Raw genomic sequence first — 26,963 nt, 5'->3', positions numbered from 1 at the left:
GACCAATATATATTTTCTATTATCTCACACCCTTCCGTAGGAACATCCTTATAGGAGCCCAGGAAAACCTATCCCATCAAAATCTGAAAGAGAAGGGGCTGGCCCCGTGGCCGAGTGGTTAAGTTTGCGCGCTCCGCTGCAGGCGGCCCAATGTTTCGTTGGTTCGAATCCTGGGCGCGGACATGGCACTGCTCATCAAACCATGCTGAGGCAGCGTCTCACATACCACAACTAGAAGAATCCATAACGAAGAATATACAACTATGTACCGGGAGGCGTTGGGGAGAAAAAGGAAATAATAAAATCTTTAAAAAAAAAAAATCTGAAAGAGAAAAAAGGGATATGATCGACACCTTAAGGAGTAGTACAGGGAGGGGGGGACAGAAAGATGTGAAAGAATGTTTACTGAAATAAAAAATGTATTAGGAAAAGATGACGTTTCAGAGATCAAGACTAAATTAGAAGAAACACAAGAACAAATAAAACACAAGAGAAAATAAACATAATTAAAAGCAGAGAAAGGAATAAAGCATAAAAAGACATGTAAAAATCATCACATAGAAATGAAAGGCTTCTAGAGAAAATAACAGATAGAGAAGGTAGACAAGGGAGATCAGATATATATTTTACTGGAGTTCCCAGAAAAGAAAACCAAAGCAATGGAACAAATATTTAAAACTATAATTCAAGGAAGTGTTGCTGTAATAAAAGACTTGAAAACATAGATATATGGCTAACACCTGCCGCCAATCTTCCTCTTTTTGTATGTGAGCTGCCACCACAACACAGCCACTGAGGGACGAGTGGTATAGGTCGGCATCTGGGGAACTGAACCCCAGGCCGCGGAAGCAGAGCATGCTGGAACTTAACCACCTGGCCACCGGGTCTGGCCCTATATATTAATATTTATATTGAAAGCATACTCCATAATTTGAAAAGTTGACTCACAATGTTCAATACCAACAAATATTCCAATACAGTCATTGGGCTTTTGTTATAACGAATATATTCTTTGGGCATAATGCAAAAAGTCCAAATCCACATAAATCAAAGAAAATCAGATTGGCATCAGACTTCTTGTCAGTGATATTTAAATTGAAGCAACGTTCTCGTGGAAAAGTGTGAGCCGAGGATTTAATCTTTAGCTAAACTATTGTTCAAGTACGAAGGCCACAGACACCAAGTTATGAATAAGCAGGAATCTACCACAGACCAAATTTAAGGAAAGCACCAAATTGTTTGAAGCTTCAGCATAAGTCGGGATGGGGGTTCATATTAAATGTAAGTAACGAAGAACTAAAACTAAAAGATGGGAAATGGACACAAAGCTATAAGTGAGTCATGTGCTCTGACAATGTAGAAATAATTCAATTAGTGAAACATGCAAGAATCCGAAAGGCAATAAGTATAAATGGAATAAGGTCTCCAATTGCCTCTGGTTATTAGGTGAGAATAAAACAATATCACTTGAAACTGAAAAATCAAGAAGCAGATGTTTATTTCAGATTACAGAGATGAAATCCTGAGCAACAAATTTGTGGGTAAAGGAGAGAGAGAGAAGTAATTCATAATGAACGTCTGTGTGGCTCATATTAGGAAACCAAGAGACAGTATCTAGATACTAAATAAAGCCATAACTAAAGGTATTATATAATGAAAGTATCCATTAGTGATAATCACTAGAACAATAATATACATGTTCCTAAATACCACACAATGAGAAAGAAAAAACAGTCCATCTAGAGAAAAACTTTATTGGGTATACATAACATAAAGTATGTACTTATGTCATGTATGAAATATAAAGCAGTATGACAAACCAGGACCAGATAAATCATATTCATATATGTAAATGGACTTGAATCATCTATAAAGAAAAAATATTTTTAGGCAGGTTAACAAAATTCAATTCAGTGCTGTATAATGAAACACACATAAAACAAAAAACGGGGGGGGGGCGATTTTGGAAGAAAATTCATAAAAAATTGTGGTACAGTCATAGAATAGAATATCCATAAAAAAGAGCAAACTACTGAAACATGCAACAACAGGGACAAATTTCAGAAACATGACACTGAGTGAAAGAAGGTGAAGAGTTCACACTGCGTGGTTCCGTTTATAGCAAGTCCTGGCTCGGCAAAAGTTATCTAGGGGGAAAGAAATCGGAGGAGTGGGTGCCCCTGAGGATGGTGAGGAGATTGACTAGGGAGGGACACGAGGGAACTTTCTGGGGTCAGGAATATGTTCTATATCACGATGGGGTGTGGGTTACACAGACGTATGGATTTGTCAAAAATGAACAAAAGGTATGGTACCACGTGTACAATTCCCTCTAGGTAAATTATACCCCAACTTAAGAGAAGGGAACTGCCATGTGTGCCCTCAAAGGGTCTCTGAACTCTTTCACAGCCAGAGCCGGGCAGCCAGGCCTGCACATCCAGCCGCCTGCAGAGCATGTGGCCTCCACCTGCTCGGGCCTGTGGGGACCACTGCCCAGGGCTGCCGGTGGCCTGGTCTCAAGAACACGGGCCCTGAGACAGGTGTCCCAGAGGAAACAAATGTCATCAAGGGGCCCCGGCTTTTCAGCTGGTGCCAGTGGGCAGGGAGAAGGCCCACGGGGTCCTGTCTTCCCATAAAAAAGCAGGGGCCTTTCCAGGGCAGTCGCTGCCTCCATCTCTCAGGCCTAAACGAGGGGAGGGGCCGGGGAGGGCGGGCGGAACAAAAGGGAGCAGTCGCATCCCCATCTTCCCTCTGTGCTTTTAGAAAGCTCGAGGAGTGGAGAGGGGACGCAGTTTGCTTGGGCCTGGGTTGAAGAGGGAGATTTCGCAGACGGAGCGCTGGGGAGACAGATGAACTGGGGAGGAGAACGGCTTTCAGGAGAGCGCAGCCGGTGCATCCGGCGGGCAAGCCATTTGCCATTGTGCCCACGGCCTTCAGCCCACTGCACTCCGGTGAAGTGGATGGAACACAAAGGCCCCAGGGCTGGTGACTCGCAGCCCCATCTATGTTTTAGACGCTAATGATGGCCAGACCAGGGTAATGGGTTGTGAAGGGCACAGGGGATGGCGGAGGAGAGGACGGAGGCTGGGGGTGGGGGTCTGTCTCAGAAGTTCTTGGGGGACCTGGGGTCTCTCCTCCACGACAGCCTCCCCTGCTGCCCACTCAGGGGCCTGCTTGGCCATCTGAAACGCCAGACTCAAAACCTCAAGGCTCACACGTGGTTGGCATGATTTTGTCATTCATAGTCAAGGGAGGGACAAGGATGCACACTGTCCTTCAGTCCTAAGACTGGCCGGAGCATGTGGCCCAGAGGGGTCAGCAGGGACCAGGGCCAGGAGGGGGTTCTCTTATCCACCAGCCTCAGAGCAGAAGTCAGGGCCAGCATGCACAGCTGAGATGCACGACAGGGTTGCTGCCAACGTGAGCACCCAGAAGTCTTTCCCTCAGATTGATTGAAGTAAGTACCTCCATGTTGTAGAAAAACAAGTAATGATGTGGAAAGATGTTCACACCATTATTAAGGGATAAATAGCAGGTCATAAATCAGTATCTATGGTGTGATCCCATTTTTGCTGTTTTAAAAGAGTGTGTATAAGCAAATTAGAAACTCTGGAGGAAGTGCATCATGTGCTAGCAAAGCTTCTCCAGGGATTACTGGGAATTCTTCTCTTCTTTTTGCTTGTCTCTACTTTCCATATTGTCTAAAATAAGCAAATAGTCCTTTTGTAAAAAAATTTTTTATTAACAATTTTAAATGAATAATAAAATCAATAGATACAAAGCTCCCTCTCTCCCATCCTGCCGCCGTACTGACACCCCCACATCCCAAAATAATCCTTTAGGTCGAGGCCTCGTCTTAAGGAGTAAAGGACGAGGCTTTGAGGGAACTGAGTACGTGCAGTTGAGTGTCCCATCCCGTCGTACTTTCAGACTTTGACATGTAGCTTCTCCACCAAAGGCACCTCCATGAAAGTGGGTCATTCCATGAGAGGGAGTGTGTGGTCATGAACAGGAAGCTGGCGTGACAGCGAGATGGAAGGGCTGGGCATCAGCCCAGGGTGGGGCTCTCAGGGGTCTGTGCGAGGACTGGTCTTTCGAAAGATTTTAGTCCATGACCTTGAAGAGAGGGTACCAAAGGACATCAAGGCTGCAGGAGAGTGAAATTCTGAGATGCTGGGGACAAATGCACAGCTGGGAGGATGGAGGGGTGGAGGGAGAGTCCCAAGGGGGCAGTGAAGCAAAGCCTGAGGCTGTGTGTTTACCATGGGTCGGGCTCCCTGTTAAGACCGGGAAAGGAGTCGGAAAGACAGTCCGTTCCCTAATGGGACAGGTGGCTGGTGTGTCCAGAGAGACCAAAGCACCGGTAGGCACCAACAAGAGGAGTATCAGAAAGAAAACTTGACTCTCTCACTCACGGTTCAGGGAATGTAAACTGGAGCGACTTTGCTGGATGGCAAACTGGATTTATGTGTCCATGTTGTCAATGTGTCTGCCCTTTACCACAGCACTCCCATCTCTAAGACTTTATCCTAAGAAAACGCATGAAAAGGTGCATGAAGACACATGTAGAAGGGCTTTTGTGTTTGTTAGAGGAAGAAATGGAAACAACATAAATATCCATCAACTGGGGATTGGTTTAATAAATCATGGTGCTTCCACATGCAGAGTGACTGCAAGCCTCATGAGGGCAGAGCGGCATGTGTTTCATCAACACTCTACATCTAACACACTGGACAGTGTCTGGTGCCTAGCAGGCCCGTGTTCGATGAAGGAAGGAGCAAAGGAACAAACCGATGACAGCTATGTCATATAGCTCTTTAGAAGGAGGCTGAGGTCTGGTACAGCTGATATGGAAAGAGAGCTGCAATATGTTGTTGCGCAGAAAGTGGGCGTCACGGCCCAGCATCATGGGTCTGTTTGTGCATTTGTTTAAGTCTGAGGGAATTTACATGAAAACAAAACACAGAGTATTTGGAAAGGACACGATGGAGGTGTTAACAACGCTGACTGCTAGATGAGCTAGATTATGGAGTCTTTTCTACTTATTCTTCTATATTTTCTGACTTTTCTGTAATAACCATGTTTCAATTTTATGAGAAGAAACACAAAGTTATGTTAAGATTTAAAAACAATAAAGTGGAGGTAAATTCTTGACCCACAGAATCCCTGAGCGTAATAAAAGGGTTACTTTTAAGCTGCAAAATTTGAGAGATTTAGCAGCAATAAGAACCAAAACAGGGGCCGGCCCGGTGGCTGAGTGGTTAAGTTCGTGCACTCCGCTTCGGTGGCCCAGGGTTTCACCGGTTTGAATCCTGGGTGCGGACATGGCACCGCTCATCAAGCCATGCTGAGGCGGCATCCCACATGCCACAACTAGAAGGACCCACAACAAAAAATATACAACTATGTACTGGGGGGCTTTGGGGAAGAAAAGGCAAAAAATAAACTCTTTAAAAAAAAAAAAGACTATACAACTATGTGCCGGGGGGCTTTGGGGAGAAAAGGGGAAAAAAATAAAATCTATAAAAAATAAATAAATAAGTAAAACAAAATATGCAACTGTGTACTGCGGAGATTTGGGGAGAAAAAAAACAGAAAAAGAACCAAAACAACAATGAAACGGATGACCATTCAGTCTTTAGAGCTCATTGTTTCTAAATGCCGAATCCTAGTCCATTAGAGAGAAAGTCTGCAACTTGTCCAACCAACCAGGCGTTGCGGGTGTACGTGTTGCCAGATTTTACTGTTCATTTATTCAACAAAGATGTATTTAGGATCTATTATGTGCCAGGCACGGAGTGAGGTGACAGGTACTGGGAATGCTCTGGTAAACAAGGCAGGCTTTGTTCTAGAAGCTTCTGTTTCAATGAGAGACGTTTAAGAAAGTAAACAACCAAATAAATGTATAATTACAAATTGTGATAAGTATCATGGAGAAAAAAAACTCTAAGAATCTCTAATATGGTGCAACAGTCGAAAATTATCAGGATTATGATAATAATAATAATAAGCATTGCAGAGAATGACACAGCAATCAGAAGCTGTGGAAGAGCAAAAAGCTGTTTAGGAAGGAAGTATAATCAGAGTGCAAATTTGTCTGCAGCGAACAATATTTACATAGTCTTAATGATTTAACTAAATGTAAAGTATCAGTTTGGGGATGAAGGAGAGGCGGCAGCAGGGTCAGAGGAAGTCAGTAGATGTTTAAAATGGATAAATCAAAACCAGCAGCAGCAGCATGTTATTCAGAGAAACTGAGTTAACTAACAGAAAAAGCAATGACAAACAGTCACCTCTGAGGAAGAGCACTGGAGGCTGGGAAAGCGATGAGCTGCTTTTCATTCGTTTACTTATTCATTCAACACGTATTTACTGAGCTACTTTGGTGCCTGGCCTTGTTCTAGGCACTAGGGATACAGAAGCAAACAAAACAGCCCCAGAATGGAGTTTATATTCTAGAAGGAGGGACAATAAACAAGTAAAACCCATACTATGTTACAAGTGGTAAGTGCTATGGGAGGGGGGGAAGTAGGAGAGAAAGATGGGATGGGGAGGGGAAGGGAGGTTACGATTTTAGACAGATGAGCCAGAGATGGCGTCATTAAGTGACATCCAAGTAAAGAGGTGAGAGAGGCAAAGGAGAGAGCCGCGTGAATATCCGGGAGAAGAGCATGCCAAGAAGAGGGAAGAGCAAGTGCAAAGGCCCTGTGGTGGGAGTGGTCCTGGTGGGTTGGAGGCACAGTAAGAAGACCTGTTGAGGCTGGACCGGAGTGAGCCAGGAGAGGTGGCAGATAGGCCAGGGAGGTAACCGGCAGTAGATCAGGGAGGGCCTCGTGGGCCATTGTACCTTCGGGTAATGGTTGATTCTTTTCACCATGTGTATATATAACTTTGATTTAAATCTTTTAACATTTATTTTCAAGAAATAACTCTGCTGGAGAGTAGATTGGAGAGAGCAAGCCTGGAGGTGGGACCCCAAGAGGAGACTAGGAAGGCAGTTCAGGTGATCAGTGTAGGTGGATGAGGTGTTGGCAGTGGATGTGGAAGGATTGACAGGTTTGAGATTTATTTGGGGGGTAGAATTGGGCGGACTTGTTGATGGATTGGCTGAAGGAGTCAAGAATACAGGCGGTTTGAATGGTCCCCAACTGTCCGGCTTGAACAATTGGGTGCCATTTACCAAGACAAAGGGGAGCAAGTGTTCAGATATTGACACACTGAGTGTGAGAGCCCTTGAAGGCCTCTCGGGAAACCTCAGGAGGCGTCGGTTGGAACCCTGTGTGCACACTGCTAGAGGGGATGTAACATGGTGCAGCTGCTTTGGAAAACAGTTTGGCAGTTCCCCAAAAAGTGACACCTAGATTTACCGCATCACCCAGTAATTCCACTCCTCAGTATACATCCAGGAGGAGTGAAAACACACTCACACAGAAACCTGTACATGAGTGCTCGTAGCAACATTATTCATAAGAGCCAAAAGATGGAAATTACCCAAGTGTCCATCCATTCATGAATGGATAAACAAAATATGGTTTAAATTTATGGTATACAATGAAGGTTTATTGGACAGAAAGGAATGAAGTTCTGATATACGCTACGACATGGATGAACCTCAAAAACGTGCTGAGGGAAAGAAGCCAGTCACAAAAGGCTACCTATTGTATAATTCCATTTACAGGAAATGTACAGGATAGGCAGATCCATAGAGACAGAAAACAGAGTCATGGTTGCCCGGGGCTGGCGGGGGGGGGGGGGTGTGACAGGGAGGGACTGCTTATGGGCACAGAGTTTCTTCTGGGGGTGATGGAAATGTTCCGGAATTATACAGTGGTGATAGTTGCACAACCTTGTGAATATACTAAAACCCACTGAAATACACACTTTAAAGTGGTGAATTTTATGGTACGTGAATTATATCTCAAAAAAAAAAAAAGGCAGTTAGCTGGCTAAGACTGGCACCATTGGAGATTTAACCAGGAGAAATTCAGCTCAGAAGTCACATTTAAAACCAAGAGAATGGAGAGTCACACCAAGATAACACACAGAGAGAGAAATGATGGAAGGCTAGTACCCAGAGAAACAGCCACATTTAGAGCTTGGGTGGCAGAGGAGGGGCCCATGACAGAGACGGAGGAGAGGCCAGCGAGGGAGGGAATCAGGGAGTGGAGTCCCAGGCTGCAGGAGTCACTTCAGATCCTGCTGTTTCAAAACACGGTGCACTGAGCAGTGACTCGTGGGCGTCAATCTCTGTATGTTCCATAGGATAAATCCTAGAGGCAGGACTGCTAGGTCAAAGGACACGGGCACCTATAATTTTGATAGACACTGCCAATTTCCCCTCTCATCAGCATTTCATGAGAGCATCAGTCACAGATAGAATCTATTTCTATTCTGGATTGGGAGTGAGAGAACCAATGAGCTGCCAAATGGAGGAGGGCCAGAGCCAGCTCAGGGTCCTGGGAGAACAAGGTTTGGGTCGCTGGGCATGAGCTGGCCGAGCTGGCAAGTGGTTGGAATAACCAACAGACCTTGCAGAACCTGTGGGGGGAGGCGATCATACTGTGGGGACAGACAGGGCCCCATCTGAGAGCCTGGGACAAGGAACAAGGCAGCAAGAGATACACAGTACATGGCAAGAGTCCTTATTCCGGAGTCCCAGGTGGCCGCTAAGCCACTGTGAGGTGAGGTCACCTCGGATGAGTCACCTCACCCTCCTGGGCTTCAGAGAACTCATCTGTTAACTTGGAGATCTGGCCAGGATCCTTTCCCCTTTAGAGCTCTGTGGATCCTGTTTGAGAATAGGAACAAATCTTCCTTTTAATGCCAACCACCAAAATCGGGGCAGTTTTTCCTTGGGAGGTCTTGTTCCTATGGTGGTTTTTCCATTCCCTGTACGGGGTCAGGAGGTCATGATTTTAAGTGAGCTCTGACGGGAACAGCTCAGTTCAATTCAGCAAGCATTTACCGAGTGTCCCAGGTGTGAAGGCGCCACCATCATCTCGCCTGGGTGACCAGTCTCCCAGCTGTCACCTTGCCCCTACAGACTATTCTCAACTCAGCAACTCACTCCAAGCAAAAGGCAAAATCTACAAGTCCACAGGATCTGTGGCATCTTGCACCCCTACGGGACCCACCCCCTCACACACACACACATATTCCCATGTGAGCACACTCCTGCCTCAGGGCGTTTGCAAATCCTGTCCCCTTTGCCTTCTCCCAGATGGCCACTAGTCCTGCTTCCTCACTTTATTAAGGTCTCCACTCAAAATTAACCTCATCTGAGAAGACTTCCCTGACCTCTTTACACAAAACAGGACCCAGCCCATCACTCTCAATCCCCTTATCCTGCTGGTTTTCCTTCATAGCCCCTGTGGCCACCTTCACCTCCTGTACTAATTTATTTGTTCCCCCATTGCCACAAAACTGTGAGCTTCATGGAGCAGGGTCTGCTGCCTCTCCAGCGCCTGGAGCAGGGCCTGTGCAGAAGAGGTCCTCGGTGCAGATTTGGGGGGAGTGAACGAACCCTCCCACAAGCCCCAGCCACGCGAGTCAGTACCACATGCCTTTTGAATGGACACACAAATAAAGAAGATAGGTTCCGAAATTAAGCTCGTGACTATTTTGCAAGGCTTGGTATCTCTGCAGGCCTGAGTTTTCCTGTGTGAATCTGAAGCTTAGCAAGCCCGGGACGAGCTCTGTGAGGGCAGGAACCGAGTCCTGTCCACTGCTGGTCCCAGTTCACTGCTCAGCACCCAACAGATGGTTGGTTCAGAGTAGGTGCCGGCCCGATGGGACAGCTTGTGTTCCTCACACAAGAGCAAACCAGAGATGCTTTGCCCCTGTCTGGGCTGCTGAGATCTAGGGGAGGAGGAAACGGGCTTGAATCCTGTCACCAGGAAGGTCCCAGGCATGTTAACTAGCCCTCCACGTTGCTTAAAGGCTTTAGAAGAAACTTGCTCTGGTAGTTCCAATCCCCGACCGCAGAGCAGCCCTGCCCTCTGGTGGCCAACTGGTGCAGTGCCATCGCGGAAAAGCTTTGACAACAATTTAGGAAAAAATTTTGCTTTATACAAGTTGTCTGACTCCAACGTAGACAACTGGGAAGACAAAAAATAAGGAAATAAAATGTAATAACGTGACCTTAATACCCTTGATGCTACTGGAGCTCCCAATCTTATGCCTGTTTTATACTAGCTCATTCATTCAATCAACTATTTGCAGAGCCCCTCCCATGCCCCAGGCACCGTTCCAGGCACTGGCCGTGAACAAGTGAAAGTCACTGTATTTGTGCTGCTTGCTTTCCAGCTGTAGGCACTCTTTGTTTTTATCCTGATATCTTCACTTCCTTCATAACCTATGTTGCCACATACTCTTCATAAAAATCACTGCTGATGGCTAGATGGCAGTCCAGTGAGAGAATGTCTGCAGCCTATTGTCTAGTGTACCAGGGACATCTTCAAAGCAAAAGGAGGCAGATAAGAAGGTTTTGATCACTTTCTTTACAAGAGTGAGGTGCAGCTGGCTGAGTGGACCCCACAAGCCGCCCACATGGATTTTTCCTGTCTCCCTGTCCTCGGTCCTGGACGCCGGGATGCTCCAGACCTGAAGTCAGGGCACACACCTTCTATCGAAATACCGTGCCTTCACTCAACAATTACTACCTGCTGGCATTATTCCAGGGACTGAGGCTACAGCAGCGAACAAGGCAGGCAGGGCCCTGCGTCTCCTGGAGAACAGCCTTGTGGGAAGGCAGCGTGAAACACTTCATCACAAAATCAATTGTAATTCCAATGTCATGTGTGAAAGTACTAAAGAGGCACCCCAACTTAATCTGAGGGGTCCACGCCCCTGAGGAGGTCTCCTTCAAACTCCGAACTCAAGGACACAGGAGTAAGGTTGGGGCCAGGCAGAGGGAGGGCAGGTGCGACACCTGCAGCCCAGACAGCAAGAGGGCGAAGGAGGGAAGCGGGTGGCGGCCAGATCTCACAGGACCTCGGAGGCCACTCAGGAAGTGTGGGCTTTCTCCTCAGGGCAACAGGAAGCCACTGCAGGGTTTTGAGTGCTTTGAGCAAGTCTGGCCCTTTGGAAAGATCCCCTGTAACAAACAAAACCAGCTAGAAAATACACTGGAAGAAAAGAGGCATTCATAAGAGTGATACAAAGAACAAACTATTCAGAAAGTCACTTATCAAGAAATATGTAATACGTTTCTAAAGAAAAGCTGTAAACTTTACTGAGGGGGAGAAAAGAAGACTCAAATAAATGGAAAGACACGTTTTGTCTTAACAAAAGATAGTATTGTGAAAATGTGAAGTTTCCTCATATTTACCTATATGTTTGCCACCTGCATAGACTATTACCTTCTGAATTGTAGGGCCCCTGTTTTATACTTTCTCAACTCCCGGTACTTTCCCTCCTTAACACATGTGACAGTGTGATTACATTATTTTTGTAATTACGTGTTTCAGGCTGCCTACCCACTCCACTGATAAAAAGAACACTAAAATTCATCTGAAAATATATGAGTGAAAATAGCCAGTAAATTTCTTAAAAAAATCTTACCAGGTAATAAAAATATGTTATAAAGCTGGAGTAAATACAGCCATTTGGCACACATACAAGAAGAGGCAAAAAGATCAAGAGAACACAATAGAGAAACCAGAAATAGACCCAACTGTAGGGGGAAATTTAGAATATCATAAGGTGCCACTCCATCAGTAGAAGAAATGGATTATTCAGTAAACAGCATGGGGAAAACAGCTGGCCATTTGGAAAACAATTAAATGTGCGTCTGTACCTTTCTCCTTCACACCCAAATAACTGCAGGTGGATCAAAGGTTTAAAAGTAAAAATTGAACCATGAAAGCATGAGAAGAAAGCATGAATATAATTCTTTTGCAATTGTGGCTAGAAAAGCATGATATTAATTCCATAAACCGTGAAGGAAGAGACTAATTAATTTGATTCTAAAAAGTGTAAAACTCCTTTGAGGCAAAAATACAGAAAGTCAAAAGACAAACGGAAAATTAGGAGAAATATTTGCAGGAATATGAGAGACAATGTGACAATTTCCTTAACTACAAAGAATGCTTAGAACTCAAAAAGCCAAAGATAAAGAACTCAGTAGAAAGAGCAGGCAAGACAACATAGAGCAGAAAAAGAGATTCGTGTGGATGACAGATATATTAAAAACAGCCTGGGCGCCAGCCCATGGCCGAGTGGTTAAGTTCACGCACTCTGCTCTGGCGGCTCAAGGTTTCACTGGTTCAGATCCTGGGTGCAGACATGGCACCGCTCATCAAGCCATGCTGAGGCAGCGTCCCATGTGCCACAACTAGAAGGACCCACAACTAAAAATATACAACTATGTACCGGGGGGCTTTGGGGAGAAAAAGGAAAAATAAAAATCTTAAAAAAAAAAAAACTCAGCTTGATTCATAATTTTTAAAATAAGTTACCATTTTTTACGTATCAGAGTGACAAAGCTATGGGCAGGTGTTGGTAAAGGTGAGGAGAAACAGCAGACTGTGGACATGGAAATTGGTAGGGCCAGGAGGAGAGGCAAAGAGGCAACAGCCATCGACCTTCTAATTGCCCGACCCCGTGAAGCCAGCAATTCCACTGCTAGCAATTGATTTCACTGCAGCCGTATTTCTAAGAGCAAATCACTGGGAACAACAGGGGGCAGTCCTCGGATATGGGGACAGGCAAAGAGCTCCAGCATGCACTTTCAAGTGAAAAATGCAAGGTGCAGACGTCTGGGTGGTGGTGGTTGTTGTTTTTTCTTCTTCTTCTCCCCAAAGCCCCCCACTACATAGTTGTATGTTCTAGTTGCAGGTCCCTCCAGTTCTGCTATGTGGGACGCCGCCTCAGCATGGCTTGATGAGCAGTGCTAGGTCCGTGCCCAGGATCTGAACCCATGAAACCCTGGGCTGCTGAAGGTGAGCGTGGGAATTTGACCACTTGGCCACGAGGTGGGCCCCTGGCTTATTGTTTTTTAATGTCACATGCACATATGTATAATTATGCATGAACATGCAATTTATGTATACACACATAGATAAAAGCATTTATAAGCCTTGAACAAATTTGGAAGGATACAGGAGAAACTGCTTGCCGCTGGGAAGTAGACCTGGAGGTTGGGGGTGGGGGAGGCGGGGAATCTATCTTTGACTTTTCACCTTATTTTCTTCTTTGTCCTTTGAATTTTTCCCGTGAGCATGTATTGCTTTTGTAATAGTACCAAAATTGTCACTGCTGTTGTCGTTGTTGTTTTAAGATCATTCAGGTTTCCGTGTAATGAACTGACCACAGAGGCCAAAGTGGCTTGTGGAGACTTTGGCAGTCCAGATGTGACATGGCAGTGGCTGGGAAGGCAGCCGTGCAGCCAAAAAGAAACAACTGGATTCCAGATTTACTCAAAAGGCAATGCTGACAGGAAGGAAGGCAAGAATAGCATGCTCTGTGCCCCCACAGCCACTCTGCCACCCCATCCTTCAGCCCTACACCAAACGTCATCCCACACGCCACTAGACTGCAGGCTCCGTGAGGACAGAGCCACATCTGTTCTGTTCTCCACTGCTTGGAACAGGGCCTAGAGGATGCCAGGAGACCAGTGGGCACCAGCACTGGCTCTGAGAGCTCTGAGCCTCAGAGTGGGAGGCTCCCCATGGGACTAATGCAGGGAAAGGCAGAGAGCAGGGGAGATTCAGGGATGACAGCAGGGTTTGAGCTGGCTCTGCCCACTGACCCCATCAACACCCCCTAGACACCCTCACAGGTATGGGCCTCAGCACCAGGTAGGAGCCTGCTCAGCACCTGCTGAACAAGTATTTGAATGGGTACCACCCACCCAGATCCAGAAGGGTGTGCAGGTGGGGCCCCTTCCAGAAAGGTGTACCTCCTCCACCATTCACAACCGCCTGCTCGAATCCCAGTTCCTGCCCAGGAGGAAGCATGACAGACTCTTCCAGGTGGACGGAGTGGATCCAGGAGGAAGGCAGCTCAGCCTTGGCGCCCACACTCCTTGCCCTGCCCTTTGCACCTGTTGCGTACAGGAAGAGATCCTCCGCTGACCTACCCTGCTGCCCTTCCCGCTGGGCCTCCCTCCTACCCTCAGCACCTGCAGACCCCAAACCCACTGAGTAGGGAGCCGTAGATTTGTCCTAGAACTACCAAGAAACTCGGGATGGCTTCTCAGAGGAGGCAACATCTGAGCCGGGCCTTGAAGCATGAAGAGGAACGAACGTCTGCCAGATAAAAAAGGAGAAAAAAGGCTGTAGGTGTGCACCAGGGAATGATGGACCCGGCAAGCTTCTTGCAGGATGGGAATGAGGGCCTGACGGGGCTGGGTTAGAGGCAGCCAGATTGTGAAACGCTCTAGGAAATTACAGTCATAATAGTAACCTCATACCTCGCTGGACCCCCAGGCCCGGGCACGCTCCCTCCACGTGCTGCTTCTCACAGAGGTATGTGGCTGGTCCATCTTCTCCACCAGACTCCAAGTTCCTCGAGAGCTGTGGCTTTCTTCTCTGTGTCCGGAGTGCCTGGCATGCCCTAGGGCATAGGTGCTCAACAAATGTTTGTTGACCTAAAAAAAGGGGATATTTGTAACTGTGGTGACGACACAACTGTAAACATAGGTCAAAAGTCAGCGAACTGGACACTTGAACTGGGTGAATGTTACCGTGAATTACACCGCAGTAAAGCCGAGGAGAGAAGGCACATGCATATCATAGAGTGCTTTGTCGTCCACCACTTTCCCATCACTCAGCTTGTGTATCCCCCCAACAGCCCCATTGCACCGATGGAGAAACCAAGGTGACCGTGGCCAACCTGGGCCCCACCCTTAGAGCTTGTGGATCGCCGGATATGAGCCTGAGGGACACTTTCAGAGGATGTGGGCCAGTCGTGGGTGGGAAAATCTAATTTGCAGAGGTCACGCCTCCCTCTGCCGAGACCAGTTGGTCCCCTTCTAAAATCCGGGGGACAGGAACAGTGACACAGGCTGGTAGTGGGTTACTGCTGTCTTGCCCTGGGGACACTTGGCCCCCCTAGGGCAGTTTGGGCACATCGTCGGTCCTGTTCAGCGGGGTCCTCAGGCCGGCCTGGGAGACGCTGGGTGTCACACTCCTGCTCCACCCCCAGCTCACACGAACAGCCTCACTTTCGCTGTATAGGATAAGAGTGCTCACTCAGATATCCTACCACAAGTGGGATTGCCAGATTTAGATAGAAATACAGGACAGAATATTTGGGACACACTTATACCAAATAGGACACACTAAACAGGATATACTTGTGCTAAAAAATTATTTGTTGCTTATCTGAAATCCAAATTTAACTGGGCATCTTGTATTTTGTCTGGCAATCATAAATGCAAAAAAAATTAAATTAAATTAATAAATTTTAAAGATTAATTAAATTAATCGAATAAAAAAATCATAAAAAAAACCAAAATGATAAAATATAAAATAAAATAAGATAAAATTTTTAAATAATATAAAAATATAAAATTTTAAAAAATAAAATAGCAAACAAAAATTAAAAATTTAAATAATAAAATATTAAAAAGTAAAATAAAACATAGACTAATACACCACCAGCGGGCGGAGGCCTGCGCTGGCCCCAGTGCCTTGGCGGTCCAGCAGGATAGCGGGCATCCCCGAGGGCACCCCAGCCCAGCGTCCCAAGCGCTTGGCTGCAGCCTCCACGCGGCGGGGCGCACCCCGGGAGAGTGATGCAGAGGCCCGTAGAAAGCTCTAGAACAGCAGCAGCCCACAGCACCCCTGGCTGTGCCTCCCGGGTGGCAATCGCCCCCTAGCAATGGGGGCCTGTCACCCAAGGCCGCCCCCCACCGGGAGCGCGAAGGGCGCAGCGGTTTCTCAACTGCTTTTTAACGGAAGCCAGTGTGTTCTAGAAATGGCTTTCTGCCGCTCTGAAAGGAGCACCCGAGAAGTGAGCAAACGCTGCTCTGTGTTCAGGAAAGGCACGCTCCCCTCCTGGCCTCTGCTGCTTTGTCTCCCTGGGGAGAAGGTCGTGAGCGCCACCTGTGTGCGTGAGGTCCCAGGACGCCCACCAAGGCCCTGTAGGAGGGTGGGGTGGTTGACAGCTCCTCTAGCTGAACTTTGCTGCCCCTGCCTTCTGCCACTCAAATCCAGGGTGACATTGTGTAGGCAGAAACAGGTGTGGGGGGGGGGTTCCCTATTTTTTTCCTACAAATCTGAGTGCTGAAAGGCACAGCAGAGAGTTTTTGCTCGCTTGGGAAAACGCCAACCTATACGTTAGAAAAGGCAATAATAAAGGTATCATAATATTAAATTAATAACACTAATACAGCCATAAAGCTCTAAAACTTCATGCCCAGTAACCCTACTCCCTGGGAATTTATCCTAAGGAAATAGTTCAAAAGAATAAAAGTGCTATATGCCTAATAATGTTCACAATGGCGTTACTGACAGTGGCTGGAAACTGAAAACAACCTAAAGCCCAGTAAAGGAGAAGGTTAAGTAACGATTTTACACCCACAGGATGGAGTGCTGTGCAGCCATTCAGTGACTATGGCCAGGGCCATAGAAACATGGGGAAATGTTTATAATATAATCTTAATGAAAAGCCGTTTAATATAAAACGGTACATACTTATAGATCATAGCCCCCTCAGAATTGCCTTTTTTAATTGAAGTTTTATTTAGATAATTGTAGATTCACATGCAGTCATAAGAAATAATACAGAGATTTCATTTTTACACAGGTTCCCCCAGTGGTAACATCTAGCAAAATCAGGATATAGACAGTGATATAATCCACCACCCTCGGTCAGATTTCTCCAGTTTTACTTATACTCACGCGTGTGACTGTGTGTGTGTGGTTCTATACAATTTTATCACATTGGAATGGCTTTCTTTTTGTTTTTTGAGGAAGATCAGCCCTGAGCTGACATCTGCCGCCAATCTTCCTCTTTTTGCTGAGGAAGACTGGCCCTGAGCTAACATCCATGCCCATCTTCCTCTACTTTATATGTGGGACGCCTACCATAGCATGGCTTGCCAAGCGGTGCCCCGTGCGCACCCAGGATCCGAATGAACCAGCGAACCCTGGGCCGCTGAAGTGGAACCTGTGCACTTAACTGCTGGCCCGCACTGGGCCAGGAATGGTTTTTAAAGTACACGTGAATATGTAGAAGTGTGTGGGGAGGCCTGGGCCAGCGGGGCAGAAAGCTGAGGGGCCCGCCCAGCCAGGCCGGCCTAGCTGTGGGATCTTGGGCAAATGGAGGAACCTCCCTCGAGGTGCGGTTTTCAGCAGTCACGTGGGGACCAGTCTCCTGCCCCGTCTTTAACAAGGCTGCTGTTGAGGTCATATTTGCCGAACGCAGGCACCATCATCCAGGCCCTGAGCACAGGCAGTTCACCAAGCAGCCAGAAGACAAGCCCGGGCAGAAGTGGGGGGGGGGGGGGGGGGAGGGGCGGGCTGGGTGTGTCCCTCGGCCCTCCCACCACTCACAGCTGGGCTACTACCAAAATGGGAGGTCACTCCACCCTCCCTCTCTCCACCAGGCAGGAGATGGGACAAGGGGCTTCCCAAACATTTCCAGCTGCAAGAGGCCTGGTCTTGAGAATTGGACCATCCAGCTCAAAAATGACTCCCTTTGGGCAGCCGGAGGAAAATGGGATCTGATAGGGAAGGAGCAGAGAAAACAGTGCCCGCTGGCCTCCTTCTGCTGCTCCCCAGAAAGTTGCCTGACTGTGGCTTCCTCTCCAGTGGGATCGGCAGAGGTCGGGGAGCAGAGGCTCCTCTCCAGGCATCTCCTTCCAGACACGCCCTGTGCTGCTGGTGCAAAAGGCTGTCAGTTCCCACCCTGTCCTCTCCACCAGGAAGAAAAAACGGAGGCGTGTTTCAACTGCGTGTTTTAACTCGAGCCCGTGAAGGGCCTTCTTTGTGGGAGCTCCAGGATCACAGCTCCCCAGGAGCACCCCCAGCTTAACCTTCACAACAACCCCAAGAAGGAGGTCATTCGTTATCCCCATTTTACAGGTGAGGAAACTGTCTTTGAGGAGGTTGAGCTGATGATCATACAACTAGTAAAGAGTAGGTTTCGAACTCGGGCCTGTCTGCTTTTCCTGCTTTGCCGCACTGCATTCTTAATTAAGAATTAATTCCGTTTTTCTAGATTTGATCCCAAGCTGCTGTGGCCCTGGAAATGTGAGTCAATTGGCTGTATAATAGGGGTGTCAGTGTTTGTAGTCTAAATTTTCCAAGAGCTAAGCAGTCTCACAGTGGTCTGAGTATAGCCAGCCACTAGTATTTTCCGATGACCTTTGTTGTGTTTCTGTCTCCCTGAATAGACTATGCGCTCTTTGCTGGAGGCCTCTCTGCCCTCTTCATTTTTCACTTTATCCTGAAAACCACGTGTGACAGCATCTGGTTGTTATTGGTTTTGGTTGACCAGCCCCTTTAAATACAATTCCTTCTAGAAGCAGAGGCCACGCCCCACGCTCTTTGGCCATATCACTCTGGCCTGATGATCAGAGTACCCAGCTTCCTTGGGCACAGTGATCGTATCCAGAAATGAGATGGTACAGGATTAACCAGGACCAATCAGAATTCTTCCCTGAGCTAGATATAAGGCTGTGGGGAGAATTCCACCAAGGCTGTGAGCTAAGAGTATGTAAATTCAGGGCTGCCAGCGGCCGGCCCGGGGCCCGTCAGCCTGTTTACAGAAGGGAAGCCAGGCAGAGCCAAACAAAAACAAAAGCTGGAAGTGGAGAGAGCACGGGAGACCTAGAGCGAGCACGAGAGAGAAAGCAAAGAGAGAGACAGAGAGAGACCAGAGGCATCAAGCCTTGGTGTCAGGTCCTGTGGTCTGTTCAATTCTGTGAACAATTCCGCATCCTCCCTAACTCTGAGCGGCACTGTTTCCTATTTGTCAAGCACATGGTCCCCAAGCTTCTGGACATTCTCACTTTAAAGTCGCTCGGTCAGTGTTGCCTCCTCCCCCAGGCCCATCCACAGGCCTAGCACCTCCTCGGCCCAGGGGCCCCAGGCCTGGGAGGCCTTCCAAGGATGCCAACGCAAGAGGCCTGGCTGAGTCCAGGGAGAGCTGCTCTCGCCAGGCGGGCTGGGTCCCCACCCCAAGTGACTCTGGTTCAGGTGGCACCGTGGCATGGACGGGGGTCCAGTGTGCACAGCCCAGTCCCATAACTAGGGGTGGGTAAGGCCTCCTGAAGGTGGAGAATGCCAGATGGAGGCCACGTCTACAGAAAGTCTCAGTTCACAGACAGCCCACACATCATGGTCCGTTTTTATTTAAAAAACAAATATATATATATATATATACAAACACACACATACAATTAGAGTGTTTACAGTTTGTGTACATATATTTATATATATACACACATTTACATATGTATATATAATATATACTATATATAAATAAAATCTAGAAGTAAATATACTAAGACATCAATAATGGCAGGAGTTTTAAAAATAAAAACTTTATTGAGGTATAATTTACATACAATAAACTGCACCTATTTTAAGAGTACAGTTAAATGTTTTGACAAAAATATACACTCATGTAGCCACCATGTGATATTTTTATTTTTTCCCTTGTGCCTTTAATTTCTAATGTTTTTAATTCAGTGGACAAGTGTGACTTGAGTAACTGGATAAAAACATGTACTGAGAGGGAGAGAGAGACATCCTAGGTCTCTGGCCTTGCCCTCTAGCAGAGGCAGGCCCCTTAGACAGGGCAGGTTGACCAGAGGTTTCAATAACCACCGCCTGGTGGGGCTACCCACAGCCACTCTCCGAGGACCCGGCTAAAGCAGACCATTAACCTAACTTGCGAGTGAATAAATGGCAGCTCAGGGAGGTCAAGTAACCTCCCACTCAGTGGGGAGTTGGAACCAGTAAGGGAGGGTCTTGGACCTCAAGCCCAGCGCTCTTTCCACAGCCACACTCAACAAAAGGCCAGTCACCAGGTGGAGGGAGCCTGACCGCACTTTCTCCAGACCTTCGGGAGTCCCTGGCTCCTCGGAGCTGCACGGAATGAGGCCAGAGGGCTGTTCAGGCACACCAGCCTCAAAGCCCAGCCCTCAAGGACAGCAGCCCCCTCCCTCTGGCCGCCAATTTGATTCAGGAGGGGGATAGTGGAGTCTGGCTCAGACCGGGAGGCCTGCTCCTTCTGGGGACCTGCTGACACCTCATCCACACTCAGAAAGGGTGAGCACCCGTCAGCAGGACCCTTCTCCTGCCCTTGTCTCCAGCGCGGCCCAAACTCCCCTCTGTAGCAAGCTAGGACAGGGAAGCAGCACCCCTAATCCCACACACACTTCCGTGCACTTCCAGGAAGGGATCCCACCACAGCTGAGTCCCCTGAGGCTGCAAACCCAAAAGACATGGAGCCTCCCTCATCTGACTCAGTTAACCTAGAAACCCGAGTGTTGAGGACAAACACTCGGGAAAGCACACGGAAAACGGAAGAACTTCACAGCCTCGGTCTACCGCGGGAGCAGGCTGTGGAGCGGCGCCATCTCGTGCACGGCCCAAACCTGTGCCCACCCGCGGACCTACCGCACACACGCGCGCGCGCGCACGACCGGTACAAACGGCGCTCACTGTGCTCCTCTATAGACCAGCCCAGCCCTGTGCTGACCGTTTACACACCAGTTCACCCGGAATTCTCACAATGACTCCGTTATCGCCCCCAGTTTCCTAACTGTGGAAACCAAGGCTCAGAGGGTGAAATAAGCTTCCTAAGCAGGGGGTTGCACCCAAACCCTCTGGGGCCCCTAACCACTATACTCCCGCAACATCCGACAGTCCCCATCCCCAGCACCAGATGCGGCGTCATCCCAGAGTTCTTCCCCGGAGAACCGCATACAGACACCCCCAGGGTTCCCCCAGGTAAAGGTGAGCCCCTAACCCCTTCCCTTTCTCAACCTGCCGCTCCACCTGCCACACAAACCCGGAGGGCCGGCCCCGCGCGCCCTCACTCGCGGCAGACGGGAGCGCACAAGCTTCCTGGGGCCAGTTTACCGAGACAGGTCCCGAGCCCTTCCGCCCGAGATTACACTTCGACCGCTGATGCCAGCGAATGGTCACAGACAGGCACCAGGCCTAACGACCGCCCCCACTAGACTGTGCGCTCCTTGCAGGCAGGGGCGTGTCTCGGTCACAAGGGACCGGGGTGGTCATAGCAGAGGAGGGCTCTGCCCAGGTGGGCAGCGACCTCCTGTGTCCACGGGACCCCCAGCGGGCGGGGGAGGAGGAAAGGACAGCCCGGCGGCTGGGCCCCCTCGAGGACCCAACAGAAGACGGTGCGCGCGCATGCGTGTGGGGCGGGAGGCACCCCTCCCCCAACCCCTCCCCCATTCCCCTCCCCCACCCCACCCCCACTCCCCCCCCACCCGCCCTGCTCCCCGCCCGGCCTTAGAGGGAGGCAGCCGGGACCGCAGGAGGGACAGCCGTGTCCTGATCCGTCGCGTGGCACGGAGAACAGCCACCCAGCCAAGCTGCAGCCCACCCCAGCCCACCGCACCTCTGCCATCACACTCTGCTGCTTTTCTCCTCACTATGCCATGTTTTTTTTTGGTTTTTGGGTTTTTTACAAAAATATATGTAAAAGTATGATGATTAGTGAAGGAACATGATAGAATGCTCACTCACTTCAGCACAGTTGATAATAGCACCCTCCAAATAAAAGACAAGAAAAGAATCTATATCCCCCAAAACAGGATGGATTAAATAAATTATGGTACATCTATGGGATGGAATAGTATCCAGCCGTTAAAAATGATGTTTTCAAAGAATATTTAGTGATGTGGGAAAATGTTAGAAAAATAATATCTGGCCCACAGTGAGTTATCAATAAATGTTAGCAATTATTACAAAACAGTATATTAATGAATAATACAATTTTAAATTAGTAAAGTTGTCTATGTATCTAATGCAAAAGAAAAATAGAGGAACAAATTCCACCAGCAATTATCCTTGGGAGGTGGGAAGATGAATGATTTTTTGCTTTTTCTGTTTTTTGGTTATTTTAAAATTTGGTGCAATTAATATAATTTTAGGCTTGGGGGAAAAATTCATATTAATTTTTTTTTAAACTCATGGTCCACTCCCTTCAATGGAGAGGCTGCCCTGAGGGCATAGGCCACCTGCTCTCTCTGAGGAAACCTGGGGGGTGGAAACAGCCTGGTGCGCTGGGATGTCAGACAGCACCTCTGTCCATCTTCCACCTGGAAAGTTACATAATTTCATGAGGCTCAATTTTCCCATCTGTAAAATGGGCACAATTACCTGGGTACCAGGCCTTTGCATGGGAATTAATGCATGTGAGATAATGCATGTAAAGGACTTGGCACAAGGCGGACCCAGGGGAAGTTCAGTCACTGTTGGCAGCTGTGGGGTAGGATTCTTTGTATACAGCAGACAGTCAATAATGAATGCTGCTTCCCTTCTCCTTGCCTTTGTACACTGTGGACATAAGCTAGGCATTTACGCAGCTGAGTAGGAACTAACAGTGGCCCCAGATGTTTTAAATAACTCCCTAAACCCTGCTCAGCCCAGCAAGAGGCTTCCGAGACGGGGAGAACCACTGTCCTAGAGATCCCCACAGGTGCGGGGCGGGGTGTGGTTACCCATTCATTCAACAAACATGTAATTTGCTTCTGGGGACACAGTACAGGACACGACAGATTCTGTTTCTACTCCCCTGGATTTCCATTTTAGTGAGGGAAATACAATAAATGAGTACATGAAATGATTACCAATCGTGATAAGAACCACAAAGGAAACAAATCAGGGGCTGAAACAGAAAATTAGGGGAGAGGGGATCCAAATCTGAGCCAGAGTAGCGTCTCTCGGGGAGGCGGGACCAGCAGGAGTGTCTGCACAGAGCAGGAGCTATAAAATAGGAACTCTCCTCCTGAGGCGCCCCAGGCCTGCCTTCCAACTCCTGCATGCCCCCCACCCCGAAGAAGAGGCAGCCCCCTGGGGTGGTAGGTGGAGAAGGAGCCAGGTCTAAGCCCGGAAGGGCGAGGAGCCACACACCCAGACCCTTGAGAAGGGAGCGGAGAGCCACCACAGGGACCCCAAGGGACCAGCCCAAGATGTGTGAGAGGCGGAGTCGGGGCAGGTAACTAAGGCTGCAACCTGCAGCCTTGCAGGGTGCAGACAGGTTTTGAAATTCAGGTGTTGCCCCTGTGTGCTCAGTGACCGTGGGCAGAGTACGTATCCCGCCTGTAAGATGAGGTAAGAGTATGTAGCACAGAGGGTTGGGACGATTAAATGAGTGGATACAGAATGACTTCTGGTACAGACTGAGCACTCAATACATGTTAATTATAATAATGATGATAATTACTATATAACGATGATGTACCAGACCTGCTCTGGACCCTGGGGATACTACAGAAACAAGGAAAATTCCCTGCTCCTGCAGATCTTTCATTTTAGGAGGGAAGATAGGCAATAAACAGGTAAGCAAAATAATGAGTAAGAATTTCAGAAGGTGATAGCTATGAAGACAATGAATAAAGCAGAGAAGAGGGGGCACAAGACTACTTGAGATGGAACAACCAGGGAGTGCTTTTCTGAGCTGAGATCTGAACTAGGGGAAACAGGCAGAGGAGGCAGATGAGCAAGATTTCCAGGTAGATGGTACAGCATGTGCAAAGGCCCTGTGATGAGAAAGAGCTTGGCATATTCAAGGGAAAGAAGGCCAGTGTGGCCGGGTTGCTGTCTGAGTAGGGAGGGGCTTTGTAGGCTGGGGTAAGAAGGGTCTATCCTTGCAATAGCACACAACGGATGGAGTTTTCTTTAACATTTGATTTTTAATGAGATTATTATCTGTAGTAAATGGGCTGGAAGGGACAGGAACAGAAGCAAAGAGCCCTGTCGTGGTATGATAGGGACAGAGACCAGTTAGGGGACAGATGACAGGGAGTTGGGCTAAAGCTGCAGAAGTACGATAGTGAAAAATGGCCAAACTGAGGATGTATTTAGAGGTGAGTAGTGTTAGAACAAGCTGGTGAACTGGATGTGGGATGTGGCAGAAAGAGAGGAAGCAAGAATAAGTCCCAGGATTTTGATACCAATTAAGCACCAGTTACCAAGACGGAGAAGACTGGGAGCAGGTTGGAAGGAGACCAGACACGATGTTTTTGACAGGTCACATTTGAGGTGCCCGTTTAACACCCAAGTGGGGAGGCCGAGCGGGCAGTTGGCTACGGGAACCTGGGCCTGTGGGAGAAGCTGGGGGTGGAAGCAGATGTGGGAGCCCTGGGGCCCTCCAACGTTCAGAGAACAGGAAGAGGAAGGGGCCCAGTGGGATAGGAAGACGCGAGGTATGATGTCAGGAGCCCAGAGAGAAGGGGTTTCAGGGAGGAGGGACGTCACCTGAGAGGCTCCTGAGAGGTCACGTGGGACGGTGGGGTGAAGGCCCCGCTGGGGTGGGTGGAGGAGAACAGGAAGTGAGAAAGCAGAGCCGGCAAAGACAGGGAGTGCTTTCATGTTTTGCTGTAAAGTGAAGCAGAGAAATAGAGCATCTGGAGGGGGGTCAAGGGACAGTGTGTGTTTAAGATGGATGGGTGCCATTAAGGAAATGCTCCGGGAGAAACAGAGACATGGATGGTGCCAGACGGAGGGAGCCGCAGCCCAAGCAGGAGGGCGGAGTGGGATTCAGAGCCGGGAGCCAAGGAGCAGGGCAGCTCCCTCCTGAGACAGGCAAGAGGGGTGGGTTGGGGGAGGAAGGACAGAGAGAGCGGAAGTGCTCACACTGGGCCAGGCAGGACCTAGGGGATCAATAAGGTTCACGTCGCTGTAACATGAGCCGAGTCAGGGCCGGGCAAGGGATGGATAGGTGGCGGTATTTTTCCTACCCTCTCGAGGAGTGGGGACCTTGTGATTCCATCAGGGCCAAAGCTTCGCCGGAGGCCCGGAGTTCCTCCCTCCACCCAAGGACACTGACTTTGGCCAAAGCCCTGGGCTCAGTGAGGGCCACCTGGCGGTGCATCTCCACAGGCAGGGCTCCTTCGGTCCCCAGGCCCAGCAACTAACCCCACACCCTGGCGCGGGAAGGGGACACCAGAGGCTACATCCTTGTCAAGAAGATAAAACCCAGGTTTCCAATGAGAGGACCAAGGCTCCAGACAGGCAGCTAACCCTCCCAAGGTCACACAGGATTTGGATCCTCAGGTCCTAAATGCTAAGGTCTTTCTTCTGACATAGTTCAGGGCACCTGGGGCTTCGGGGTTGAAAATGAGGGGGTGGCTGGGTTGCTCTCTGAGATTTGAATCCAGTTCTGAAAATTGCTGTTTCAATCGTCCCCCTCTCAGAGGCCTCTGCCCATAATCCCCTAAACTTCCAGGCACTTTTCTCCTAACCCAGCTGCACCCCCTCATAGAACCCCAGCTGCAGAGGAAAAGGTGCCACTGAAGTGAATGGGCTCTTTCCTTTAAAGTGTATTGGAGCCAAGGAGAAAGGGTGCTTTGGGGTGATGCCAGGAGACCATCTCGGGGAGCCCTGATACTCTTGGATGTGACTTCCTTGTGCCCCCACCTCCAACATAAGCTTTCTTCCCCTTACTGCAGCCCCTCACCTAACACCCACAAACCCCAGGAATTACACCACTGTCCATGCCTGCCACCTCTGGCCTGTTAGTTATGGCTTTGGTCTCCCCCCAGCCAGCCCCCAAGCAGTCTCTGTCTCCCTCCCTCCTCTATTCCCCCCCAGATCCACCAGGTCAACCCTGCTGAACCCAACGAAGCTTCTCTGGAACCCATAAGCCTGGCCCTGGTGGTGTGCAGCCTGTCCTCTCCACCCCGACAGACCCTCCCCACCCCCTGGGCAGTCTCAGTGGGCTCTGGCCCCCGTCATTCATGACTGCCTTGACTCCTGCCCAGCTCTGACGCTCCCCTGTCCCTCCCTATCATTGATTGACACCTTGTTCAAATCCAGGAGCTTCACAGGACAGTTTTATTAAGGAAATGGCCCCAGCAGCTCCCTTCCGTAGGCTCTGGCCAGACCTTGAACTCCCAGCTCACGACACTGGGGTGCTCAGGCTTGGCTTTCAGAGCTAGGGGGCATGGATGACACCCTCTCATTTCTCCTTAGCCTTGAGCTAGAGTCTCTAAGGTTCAGGGTGAATTCCATCCCCCACCAGACTTCTGCCAGGTAGGCATGCCAAGTGAACTAATATTCAACATTTAGTCACCAAACGGTGGTGTTCCCACCTCTTACTTCTCAAAAAAAAAGTCTTAAGTCTTTACTTCCTCACAGGTATTAACACAGATTTCTGAATTGGCCAAACTAAGGACTATATTTTTTTCTGAACCGAGAGCCTCAGAGCTGAACATACACTCTGTTTGCTGACCACTGGGAGGAAATCCAGGAGTGGGCATCAGGAGCCAACCAAAATGTTCATCTCCTTTACCCCAATAAGTCTCATCTCTGGGAATGTATCTGAAGGAAAAAATACAAAATATAGGGGGGAAAAGCCAACACATAAAGATATTTATTGCAGCTCTATTTATAGCTAAAATAAAATGCATATATAAAGAAACAAACATCCAACAAGAAAATGCCATGCAGCCATTAAAAAAAAAGAATTCTACATCAACACTGAAAACTATTTATAAAAAAGTAGGATAAAAGTTAAATGTACATTTACAATTTTGTAAAGAAAAGTGCCCATGAAAAAAGCCTATTTTCTCCTTTTTCTCAAATTCTCCCCTGATAATTTCTTTCAAAGCTGCCAGCAAAGTGGTGCAGCCCTAAACCTCCCCGGAAGTCTAATGCAGAAAAGAAGGTTCGAATAACCCTCCCTTAAGGGAAGAAACCATTGGCTGGACCCGCTTGGCACAGAATGCCAGGGGTCTTAGAGTTGAGATGTGGCGGGAAGATCCCAATTCTTAGATGTGTTCAGATTCAGTCTCTTCGATGGTGGGGACAGGG

General features: G+C 48.4%; 1 protein-coding gene across 4 annotated transcripts in view; it reads right to left on the bottom strand.

Annotated features, from left to right (window-relative positions):
* Positions 1-3,721: 3,721 nt before the first annotated feature.
* DNMT3A (DNA methyltransferase 3 alpha) overlaps positions 3,722-26,963 on the bottom strand; it is a 129,003-nt gene continuing 105,761 nt past the window's right edge. The window contains exons 23-27 of one of the 4 annotated variants that reach the window (XR_011526189.1): positions 14,414-14,590; positions 14,142-14,249; positions 13,901-14,044; positions 4,416-4,529; positions 3,722-4,116 (exon numbers count right to left, since the gene is read on the bottom strand). The gene's annotated coding sequence lies outside the window, so the exon portion shown is untranslated. Of the gene's footprint in view, positions 4,117-4,415; positions 4,530-5,881; positions 10,098-13,900; positions 14,045-14,141; positions 14,250-14,413; positions 14,591-26,963 lie in introns of those variants that run through there. The other 3 variants (XR_011526190.1, XR_011526191.1, XR_011526192.1) reach the window with 3 other exon arrangements.

Source organism: Equus przewalskii, chromosome 14, assembly GCF_037783145.1.
Source record: "Equus przewalskii isolate Varuska chromosome 14, EquPr2, whole genome shotgun sequence".
Taxonomy (NCBI): Eukaryota; Metazoa; Chordata; class Mammalia; order Perissodactyla; family Equidae; genus Equus; species Equus przewalskii.
Note: the sequence above shows the minus strand (reverse complement) of the source record. Positions and strands in the feature narration are given on the sequence as shown.